This window comes from Bufo bufo, chromosome 2, assembly GCF_905171765.1.
Source record: "Bufo bufo chromosome 2, aBufBuf1.1, whole genome shotgun sequence".
Lineage (NCBI taxonomy): Eukaryota > Metazoa > Chordata > Amphibia > Anura > Bufonidae > Bufo > Bufo bufo.
This window is the reverse complement of record NC_053390.1, coordinates 795,121,612-795,132,797: the sequence shown is the minus strand read 5'-3', so window position 1 is coordinate 795,132,797 and position 11,186 is coordinate 795,121,612.

Below are 11,186 nucleotides of genomic sequence, written 5' to 3'. Positions count from 1 at the left end.
TGACACTAAACTGTGTAAAGTAATTTACACTGATGAGGACAGTATACTACTACAGAGGGATCTGGATAGATTGGAGGCTTGGGCAGATAAGTGGCAGATGAGGTTTAACACTGATAAATGTAAAGTTATGCACATGGGAAGGAAAAATGCAAGTCACCCGTACATACTAAATGGTAAAACACTCGGTAACACTGACATGGAAAAGGATCTAGGAATTTTAATAAACAGCAAACTAAGCAGCAAAAACCAGTGTCAGGCAGCTGCTGCCAAGGCCAACAAGATAATGGGTTGCATCAGAAGGGGCATAGATTCCCGTGATAGGAACATAGTCCTACCACTTTACAAATCGCTAGTCAGACCACACATGGAGTACTGTGTACAGTTCTGGGCTCCTGTAAACAAGGCAGACATAGCAGAGCTGGAGAGGGTTCAGAGGAGGGCAACTAAAGTAATAACTGGAATGGGGCAACTACAGTACCCTGAAAGATTATCAAAATTAGGGTTATTCACTTTAGAAAAAAGACGACTGAGGGGAGATCTAATTAATATGTATAAATATATCAGGGGTCAGTACAGAGATCTATCCCATCAGCTATTTATCCCCAGGACTGTGACTATGACGAGGGGACATCCTCTGCGTCTGGAGGAAAGAAGGTTTGTACACAAACATAGAAAAGGATTCTTTACGGTAAGAGCAGTGAGACTATGGAACTCTCTGCCTGAGGAGGTGGTGATGGTGAGTACAATAAAGGAATTCAAGAGGGGCCTGGACGTATTTCTGGAGCTTAATAATATTACAGGCTATAGCTACTAGAGAGGGGTCGTTGATCCAGGGAGTTATTCTGATTGCCTGATTGGAGTCGGGAAGGAATTTTTTATTCCCCTAAAGTGGAGAAAATTGGCTTCTACCTCACAGGGTTTTTGGCCTTCCTCTGGATCAACTTGCAGGATAACAGGCCGAACTGGATGGACAAATGTCTTTTTTCGGCCTTATGTACTATGTTACTATGTTACTATGTTACTCAGATATGCCTGGTACTGATGCCAGTCTATTTTATAAGGTATTCTAGGTATCTACTTTTTCTCAAAGCAGATCCAATGAGGAACACTAGGAATTTGGCCACCCCATAATGCTAACGATGCTTATTAACTCACTGGTAAAAGATTTGGACACATTTGACTCGAGGGAGAACACAATTGGCGTTTCTGCCTTGAAATGGTTAACAATTAAAGTATTAAGTAGGGCAACAGGTCACAGGCTTAATGCAAATTCTCTTTAACAGATCTGTAATTCTATCCACTTAAAGTGAGAATTCATAGCCCTGAAGCTACTGCTTCTTTGTTTAGAGCTACATCTTATTCAGAGGAACATTTTGCATCTTTTGTTCCTGGTGGCTGGCCCAGGGATGCTGGCTCCATATATTAGTCTGCTTCTAACCAATCTGTTGCAGCATGTAGGCTGGGCCTCAGAAGAAGACATGTCTTCTTTATTGTAGACCATGGACCTCTCCCAGGTGGTCTTTTCTCCGGAGTCTGTAAAGTTTGCATAAGCACCAAGACTACATTCATTTGACTGTGTAATTTTCGGAAGGTACATTTTTTTTTTAACTTGGTGGGTGGTTTACAATGCATATACTGGTCAACACCACACAAGTCAGTTGTTTACTCTGAACATACTATTAAAATGATATCATGAGATTAGAAGGTAGCAGTTGGTTTTTGAATGAAACTCTTACGTAAAATGATCTATGTGTGATGAAGGGGGCATTATGAAGTTTGACAATATCTAATTTTTAACAACAAGGCTCAGCAGTTGACCTCTGCATGAAGCCGCCCTTAAATCCTTGGATTTTGGAAATCTACTACAGGCTCAGGCTCATTACTTTCAAGGAACGCCTTTCCGGATCTCCTCCAGAGGGGAGTGTTCCTGCCCTTGAACCATACTCTTCCGGGTTTCTGCCTTCTCAGATGTCGTGGCCGGTGTCGGATCGCAAACAATCCGGTGTTGATGACCTAGTCTGAGGATAGGCCATCAATATTGTACTCTCGGAAAACATCTTTAACACAAATATTAAAAACATTAAAAAGAAATATTGCTCAACCAATTCATTTGTGTCATTTAATAAAAAAATTATCAAAAACGTTAACAATAAAAATATTCGATATATTTCAACAGGTTACTATGGTGCTGAATTAAAACATTATTTTAGAACTAATCATCTTTCAACTAGAAAAATTCAAATGTGTCTGTCCTTTAAAGTATGGTTTTTATTGTTATTAAAATGATTACTTCTATTTTTATTTTTGACTGTCTACCTCTGCGCTATTCACTTTCATTGTTTTATGCAATCATAGGAGCAGAACAACAGAAATGATGGCAGTGCCAAAGTTCCTTGGGACCACCAGAGGAAATTATTCTGAGGTCCCACCTTCTGTGTATGTAGGACCTTAAACGGGTGTTCCAGGCTTTCAATATTGATGACCTATCCTCAGGATAGGTCATCAATATCAGATCGGCGGTGTTCCGACACCCTTCACCCCCGCCAATCAGCTGTACAAAGAGATGGCACGCGCCGTCTCTCTTCCTGCTCGCCATAGACATAGTAGTAGTGATCAGTAAGAGAGACAGGAGGGTCATATATATTAAAAGCCTGGAAAACCCCTTTAAGGGCTCTGTTTTATTAAGGGTCCATTATTGTCAGAGCTTGGGCCCTCCAGAAGATGCTCTGGTACTCAGTCTGACTCTGAGTGCAGGACACTAATGGCACTTGATGGACCCCATTGACTATAATGGGATCAATCAGGTTTTAGTCATAGTGTCCATCATTTTACTGGACATGGAACAGGAGGATGAGATATTTTTTCCAGCATTTTGATGCAATTTGTGACAGAGGCTCCTTAGGGTGTGTTTTTAACTCTGGTTACTGAGTTTACTGTATCTGGCACCGCCAGATCCCCATTCACTGTAATGTAATCCATTGGGGATCCGGCCACTTTCCGGCATATATGTCGGCTTACGGCCGGACAAAAAAAATGCTGAGTGTAGTATACAGTGAACTCCAGCAGTCTGTGCCTCCGCCAGAACAGACTGCCGGAGTTAAAAGCGCAAATTTTAACTCAGTCTTAAGGAGCCTCTATCACAGATGGGAAAACTGTCCTAAAGTTATGCATTTTTAAAAGAAACGGCAGCAAAATAGTTTAAAAAAAATTATAAACTGCCAAAAAAGTCTTCTAATTAAGTGAATATAGTCTTTTATAAAATGTTATGTTTTTGTCATTACTGTTATATTTTTGTCTGTGCCTTTTTTTATTAAAAAAACCCTAAATTTCTTATTATCATTCTTAATATTAGGCCTCATGCACACGACTGTATTTTCTTTCCGCATCCAATCCGCATTTTTTTTTGGAGGATTGGATCCAGGCCCTGCTCATTTTAATGGGACCGCAAAAAATGCAGACAGCAGACCGTGTGCTGTCCGCACATGTATTCCCTCCCCCCCCCCCCCCAAAAAAAAAAACCCCAGGCATTCTTACAATGGAGCCCTCAGAAATTGTAGGATGCACACAGCCGGTATCCGTATTTTGCAGATCCAGGGTTTGCGGACAGCAGAAAACATACGGTCATGTGCATGAGGTCCTCCACTGGATTTTTTTATTCTTTGTTGTGGAACTCACTTTGTAACCGTTAATTATCATCATGATTAGAGTTGAGCGAATCGAATCCAACGAAGTGGAATTCGATCCAAATTTCAGGATAAATTCAGGATGAAGCGAGTCGATTTAACCTAAAGTAGTGTAGAAAAACAAAAAGAAATCATATTTACCTCATACATTTGCTCGCAACGGGCCGGCCGCAGCCATCTTCAAGATCTCAGCCGAAATCCTGTTGGTGGTGACGTATGATGGCGTGACGACGTAATCTCAGGCCGTGCGAGATTTCGCGCCAGATCTTCAAGCAAGATGGCGGCGGTCAGCCCGAGCAAATGGAGGCGGTAAGTATGATTTCTTAATTTTTTTCTGTTCATTTTACACTGTATTATTACTCTCAGATGCCTCTGAGGGGTGCAATGATGGGTGGGGCGGCCACATTGTAGCTCCCTGTCATTGCACCCACTATTTAAAGGGGGGGGGAAATGCGCTCCATGACAGGATTTTTTTTTGTAAAATTTGGTGAAGCAGCTGAATTGGATTTTGAAGAAGTTCGCTCATCTCTAATCATCCTATTTATTATGGATTTTTTATCTTTTTTTGTGTAAGTTATATTATTATCATTTCATTTATGTAACATTTTTACTTTATTTGAATGCTTTTCGTATTATCCCCTCATTTACAACAATGCAAACAAATTACTTTCCAATGACACGCTTAAATAAATTCCCCGTTCCTTTCATTAGAATGGCTTCATGCTCAGCCTCTCACATGCATATTCGTGGCCTGCAATCCAACCTCAAGTAATTGAAAGACCAGGGCCGTCTACAGTAGAGCAGTCAGGCGTGGCATGAATTCTAAATTGTCTGTAGCTTTTTTTGATTTACCTCTGGGCAATTTCTTTACAATTGTGCTAATGATTTTGCGGCTTTTTAATTACCTGCCCTGATGCATTCCTGGAGTCTGCTGATAACTGATGCTTTTTAATGAACGAGACTGTAAGTAACAAGGGAGTATGTGAGTGTTGCAAGTTCGGCCTTGATATTTAGGCTTTTTCTAGACTAATTTGGGGGATTGTTATCATGATGACGGCATACTCCTGTAGATGAAGGTATAAACACAGTGGACCTGCTGCTCGGGACACTCTTTTTTATATTGTAATTGGACAAAACAATGGCACCTTCTAAGAAATTCCAAGTACTAACCCCTTATGTGCTGGAAGTCTAGTTAAAAAAAGAGCAAAACACTAAACGTTGTCACTACAAGGTGATGTACGTGTACTGTAAATACATTTACCTGTGTACAAAATGTCCAATATATCATTTACTCAGAAAATGAAAATACATTCACTCTTAAAAAGGTTCATTCATTTTTAAGAAAACAAAATTTTTTACCTTAAAGGGGTTGTCCGGGTTCAGAGCTGAACCCGGACATACCCTTATTTTCACCCAGGCAGCCCCCCTGAGGCTAGCATCGGAGCATCTCATGCTCCGATGCGCTCCCTTGCCCTGCGCTAGATCGCGCAGGGCACGGGCTCTTTTGTTTATCATAACACACTGCCGGGCGGAACTTTCCGCCCGGCAGTGTGTTCAATGACGTCACCAGCTCTGATGGGCGGGCTTTAGCGCTGCCCTAGCCATTTTTTCTGGCTAGGGCAGCACTAAAGCCCGCCCATCAGTGCCGGTGACGTCACCGGGCTTCCTGGCAGCCCCATGGAGAGCCCCGGTACGTCACCGGAACTCCTAACAATGCCTTTGCCCTGTGTGATTTAGCGCAGGGCAAAGGAGAGCATCTGACCATGAACTGCTCCGATGCTCAAGTCAGGGGGGCTGCTGGGGTGAAAATGGGGATATGTCCGGGCTCTGAACCCGGACAACCCCTTTAACGGGGATTTTCCTTGAAAGCAGTTGTCAATTTTCTACAAATGAATTTTTTAAGTACGGTCTCTCGATAATAACCTGATCACAGGGTGTCCCATTGGTGGGCTCTCAAGGGATAAGCAAGAAATCATTATATTTTTCTGCAAAATCACTTAAAGGGGTTGTCCCATGAAAAATATTCAACATTTTTCAAACCATCACCTGGATCTGAATACTTTTGTAATTGCATGTACCGTATTTTTCGCTCTATTAGACGCACTTGCCCATAAGACGCACCTAGGTTTTAGTGGAGGAAAATAAGAAAAAATATATTTTTCATTAGACCTCAGATCAGAGCTCCAATCAGACCCCGAATGTTAATAACACCCCAATCAGACCTCAGATCAGACGCTCAATGTTTATAAGACCCCCAATCAGACCTCATATTAGACCCCCTATGTTAATAAGATCCCATCCAGAACTCAGATCAGACCCCCAATGTGAATGACCCCCAATCAGACCTCATATCAGACCCCCAATGTGAATGATCCCTAATTAGACCTCACATCAGAGCCCCAATGTGAATTAAAAAAAACATTCAGACCTCATATCATGCCCCAATGTAAATGACTCCCAATCAGACCTCACATCTGAGCCCCAATGTTAATAAACCCCAATTTCAGACCTCAGATCAGATCCCCAATGTGAGTAACCACCATTCAGACCTCAGTTCAGACCCCCATGCTCAGAGCAGACAACTTACGGCGACACCGCTCCTAACATCCACGCTTTTCCGGGTCTTCCTGCCACACTGTGCTGTGACCCAACATTGCACAGGGTGAGGTCACACAGCCTCAACGTCCTCATGCTGTGTGCAGGTCAGAGCGCAATTAGAAGATCCCTGCAGGACAAGACCAGGAAGCCGTGAGCACAGAGCCCGCACAGTCACCGCTTCCCGGGCCTCCTGTACTAATAAACGCTTCCATAATGGAAGTGCTCATTGGTATTTGCCCCATAGATGCACTGACATTTCCCCCCCTACTTTAGGTGCGTCTTATAGGCTGAAAAGTACGGTACTTAAAAATTTTGTATTGCCACTGAACGCTTCAAAAAAAATTATCTGTTTAGCGCCACCTGCTGTTTGCTATTTTTCTAATTTCTCTGTCCACCTCTGGAAGTGGACGCAGATGCTCAGTTTCTTCAACTGCACACCCTTGAGAAAGGGGCAAGGAATGGGGAGATCTCTGGACCCATGTGAGGTACAGGGCTGGTTCTAGCTTTGATAGAAAGAGATTCTCATGTACTATATGATCTCTGATGATAACTTTTTACACTAATCATAAGAACTCCTTTAAGTATTACATGGTGCATGTTGAAATCAATCGCTTCCCCACCTTTTTGGCTAAGATCAGTGTAGTATCTGTTCCAAGTAGAATTAGCAGCCGAAAGGGTGTTTCCTCAATTGGGAATACCCCTTTAAATTTGATTTATTTTCATAATTATGATTGTGTATCTTGGGCAACATGGCATGGCTTACTTCTGCAAGGTGACGTACCCTTATGGGCGTCTGTCCTGGAGGTATGGGGGGGGGGATGAGACCGTTTCCTCAATCAATGTGACTATCTCCACCTATATTCAGAGTTCTGGAGGACTGTTGCGTGACAGTCTAAGCAGACACTACAGCCAATTGTAACTTCCCAAATTTTAAAAAGGGTTGTCTGGTTGTTCAGCCCAATTATGCACTTTCCTGGGGGAAAAAATTGAAACCAATGAGCTGACAATGTAATGCATAGTGTGCTGGGTCCTTGAGAGCAAGACACTTTTTTATCCATGTTCTGGTTTAAAAATTTGAGTTCTGAATGATCATCACATTGTATTACCTAAAGCTTTAATGATAAAGAATTTGACTTTGGGTTTGTTTTAAACTACATAATTATAAGCCACAAACAAGCAAAAAAAGGAAAAAATATGTTTTGGTTTCTAATAAAATATTCACATAGTGCCTGTGTACAGACCATTGAACACCTTGGGCTAAAGGTGCTCATAAACCTTAGGGCCGCCATACACATTAGTGGATTGTTGGCTGAACCCCGCTGAGAATGATGGGTTCAGCCAAAACCACAGAGAACAACGGGTTATGCCAACAAGCATAAAATTATCAGGAAAGAAGCATTGCTTCCAGATAATTGCCTTTTCATTAGTGGAGGTAAGAGCAATCACCTCTACTGTATGGGGATGAGTGATGGCTACTGCGATCGCTCATCCTCACACAGATTCATAGTTTCTTGGCAGCAGATCACTGTTTAGACAGGATGATCTGCTGCCTCGAAACAATGATCGAGGAGTCCACATGAAAGATGAATTCACTCGATGAACGATGATGGGAATGTTCCCAATAATCAGCACAAAAAATTGAGCTGTGAAACACGCTAGAATGTGTATGGGGAGGTCCCAACTCTCCCCGACAAATGATGTTAGGGAAGAGAAGTGAATATTTTCACCTGATTCTTTTGTTCTCCAAGGACGGTGATGGCTATCCTCTGGAAATCCAGCTGTGGTGAAGCTACGAATCCCAGCATGTTCCATTCATTTCTATGGAGTGCTGAGAACAGCCAAACAAGTATAGATCTTCGGAGTTGTAGTTTTACCACAGCTGGAGTGCCGGAGGTTAGCCATCCCAGTCCTAGGAGATGTCACCACCAGAGGTGTCTGACAGCGGCCTATTCTACACTCTACCCATGGAATATCACATACACATTTGACCGTGTATGGAGGAGTTGTTCGAGAGTCGGCAAAGATAACTGTCAGCCATCATCTGTTGAATGTGTATGGCCAGCTTTAGATAGCTGTCAGCCTAACGGTCATTAATCTGATAGCTTCTGCTCCCAAATCCCCCATGTACACTTGTTTGGCTAAGTGTGCATATGTTGTCAATGGGGAAAGTGGAGTAAGTTGCTCACAGATACCTCTGAAACCCCAGCAGCCCAATACTTCTTTCCCCAACATCTGCCATCAAGGGAGAGTTGGGTAACCCCCATACATCTTAGATGATCGGTCATCTCACAGAAATGGTGGGATGGGAGTTAGGGTTAAGCCAATATGTATCTAATGTAAAAGGCAACCATAAGTTTTTATGTCAACATTTTCCCTTTGTCTCTGACTATGATGGAAATCTGTGATATTTTTTTTTGCTGGGTAATAAGTAAGCTTAACATTATCACATAGTACAGTAACATGGATCCTGTGCTGTAACCTCCACACACAGCGGATCAGGGGTCTATCACTACACGTTCTACCATTTATACTGTTTGTTTTGCCATCAGACCCCCCAGACCTTTACCTTTGTTTCTGGTCTGGAAGGTGGAGAGAGAAAACGTTCTCCATTGTGAGTCAATGGCTGACCATAAACCAGTTTAGATTGTTTACAGAGGATTTCAGTGCAGGGCTTCTTCCTTCTGAGCAAGGATTAATGACATTACAACTGAGGTGAAAAGACACCAAAGGAAGCAACTGCAAATATATCTGCATGACATGTAATACTAGGTGGACCGACTGCCATGATAAGCACAAGGATTGTCCACCAGAGGGGTAGTTTTCTTAGAACTTAGAAGAAATGGATCACTTTTTTCCCTCAACAGCGCCTCTGTGGTCCCCAGGCTGTATCTTGTACTGCAGCATTTACTAAGTTGCATTACTAAACACAGCCCATTGCCAGGTATGGGATAATAACTCACAACTATAGTCAATGAGACATCTCCTATTCATATGTTGTTCAATTAGGGTTATACTCGGTGGAGGAACAGTCAGAGCAAACAAGTTTGGGGAATCCTCCTTTTTTTTTTTGTACTTCTATGGCCACTCAAAACTCTTAAACCCTATGACCATTATACCCACCTTACTCCAGTCAGCTGACATTGATCTGTTGACCAGTTGACCATACACATAAGAGCAAATTTGGCTGAACTCATCATTTTCAGCAGAACCAGCCAACTATCTTAGGTATACAAGTGGTGGGCCAAGTTTCCCTTAAAAGAGGACGACTATTGAAGGTGTATGGTGACCTTTACTTGCTGCCTTATATCAGCAGGGTTGTGGGTGCTACGCAATATTGTGCACAACTAGGAAGATTTTGTGTGATGTCAGTGGTGGGCATAAAGATAAAATTCCACCTTAAATTTCAAAAATTGCCTTCACACTCACAGCACTGCTGCTTCAAGTGGATTAGATCCAATTAGAACCTTCTAGAGCTGTATGAAATCATAAAAGGAAGGAACTCTTTATGTAAAATAGATCATACCTATTCCATGTCTTTATATATTCTCTCCAATGGTCACAGTTCTTTGTCTAGAAAAACCCAATACACCTACAATAGCTGTCTGCTAAAAGTTCATTCGGCTCACAGACATCTCTTCCGACTACCCCATACATGTACGTGTTTTCAGTGGGGACAGAGGAGAAAGCCACTGCCGGACCCTTCTAGTGGTTGTTTATGTCCAAGGAAAGCAAAGGGGTTGAGCCAAAAAATTACATTTACCCGAGTTCCTCATACACATTAGATAGTTGGTGTTCCAGTCTAAAATAACAGGTTCAGCCAGTAATACGCTAATATGTATGAAGGCCTTAGGGTACTGCCTCACACCGTTTTTTGGAGAAGTGTTGAGGCAGATCTGCCTGCAGGATTTTCAGCCAAAGCCAGAAGTGGAAGTATAGATCATTCCTTTATATTTCTGATTCCTTTCGAATCCACTTCTGACTTTGGCAAAAAATCCTGCAGGCAGATCTGAGTCAAAGCCTCCTCCAACAAACTCTGTGTGGCCGTACCCTTCGGACGGTTTAGCTTGGTGACCACTCCAATTTGGGTTCCCAACATTAAAGGAAACAAATAACTGCAACTATGGGAAAGAATAGAGGAACTTATGGAAAGGATATAATTAGCTTTGAGCAAATTTTTAAAAAATTTGATTCGGCTGCTTTGCCGAATTTCACAAAGAAATTCGCTTTGTGACGAATTATTTAGCCCAATAAACTATGTTTAGTTTTATATATTTAGTATTGCAATCTAAAATTTACATTGTATTATGACAGTTTAGACCAGTCTACATTCAGCGCAAAGGTGTAGGTACAACAGCAGTAGACCTTGCATCTACTATGGGGCTCCTCATCTCAGGTTATTGGGTGCAGCCCAGGTTGAATGGGCAACTGTGGTGACAATCTTAACAATGTTAACAAGTAAGGGACTAAGAATCAACCCAAGGATAACGAAAAGGACCAAGTCATCCAGTCAGGTTTCCTGATGCAGTTTTGGAAGTCAAAATCAGGAGTGAGAAAGCATAAAGGACGGATACGACTTTTTCTCTTTTCTGAATTCACTCCTAGTTTTGGCTTCCAAAAGAAAGCTGAACATGTGGCCGTGCCCTAAGGAGGAGCGGAAATGATGATGAGGATGGTAATAATAATAATAATAATGTAGGACATGCCTAAAATAATATTTACATAATGATAAAAGTATTCCATTTAGTAATAATAATTAGTGCTGAGCGAATCGAAGTCCACAAAGTGGACTTCAATCCAAGTTTCAGGGAAAATTAGATTTGCCGTGAAGCCGAATTTCCTCATGCTTAGTGGTAACAATTACATTTTCCCTGAATGGCAAAAAAAATAAAAAATCATACTTACAAT